This window comes from Sinocyclocheilus rhinocerous, unplaced genomic scaffold, assembly GCF_001515625.1.
Source record: "Sinocyclocheilus rhinocerous isolate Xijiao unplaced genomic scaffold, SAMN03320098_v1.1 scaffold14874, whole genome shotgun sequence".
Lineage (NCBI taxonomy): Eukaryota > Metazoa > Chordata > Actinopteri > Cypriniformes > Cyprinidae > Sinocyclocheilus > Sinocyclocheilus rhinocerous.
In genome coordinates this window covers 9,443-10,417 of record NW_015647654.1, presented here as the reverse complement: position 1 = coordinate 10,417, position 975 = coordinate 9,443, and the positions used below count along the sequence as shown (strand labels likewise).

Genomic DNA, 975 nt, shown 5'->3' with positions numbered 1-975 from the left:
AATTGTGGTATGTTATTGTACCTGTTCTTCATCAAACACTGAGATGCGTAGTTTGCACAGATTTTTCAGTGTGGGTGCATAATTCGGATGCTTGTGTAAAAACATTCTTTGTGATTTCACTGCTCCAGATGTGAGGTCATGATGGAGTTTCTACAAAAAAAAAAGTTGTTTTACAGCACAATACTACTATTTATCAATGTGCTACATATGTTAATCTTGATATTCTTATGTGTCATACAGCATGTATATGTCCCATTTTATTTAAAGGTTTTCATAACACTTACCACAATTTCTTCATTATTCACAACTGTCTCGACCAAAAGCCCCTGTTTCAAAGCTGTGAGGGTGCTGTAAAGTAGATATATGCATTAAAAGTATTTTTATGATATTTTGTTTGTGTTATAGTTCTGTTGCTAACCTTTGAAAAGAATATGGCTGTTCTTGATCACATCCACAGCTGAAGGGTGTGTCTTTAGTAATTGTTTTAGGGTCTATGCCAGAGCAATCTGTGTGTAACCATTTGTTGCACAGGTCACACTGAACCCACTTCGTACGTTTGATGTGTGGATGCAGAGTTCTAAAAACATAAACATTATTGTAATTTTAACAGCAGCATATTTTTTTAATTGTTATTTTCTTAATCATTTTAAGGCAACGGGTTTCCTCAATTTTTTAAAGTGAATTCAACTTGTCACTTTTTACAGTGTACATACATACGTTTATTTGCAAAAACAGATAACTCCGCTTTTAACAATTTACAAAAAACTAGTTTTTTTTCAATTAATTGTGCATTCCAATTAATCTCAATTAAAATGCAGTTGTGTCATTTTGATTAGGTAAAAAATAACAAAAAAATACTAGATAACTAACACAAAACAATAAAAACATGATAACATAAAAAAACATGATATATGTATGTATGTGTATATATATATATATACAGGCGAAATCATACATATATATATAAATAAAACA

General features: G+C 30.5%; 1 long non-coding RNA gene across 1 annotated transcript; it reads right to left on the bottom strand.

Moving 5' to 3' along the window:
• Positions 1 to 37: 37 nt before the first annotated feature.
• On the bottom strand, positions 38 to 569 carry LOC107709367 (uncharacterized). The gene is made up of 3 exons (XR_001636488.1): positions 419 to 569; positions 285 to 348; positions 38 to 150 (listed from the first exon to the last, which is right to left on the bottom strand). It is a non-coding gene; the product is annotated as an uncharacterized LOC107709367 (long non-coding RNA).
• Positions 570 to 975: the final 406 nt, after the last annotated feature.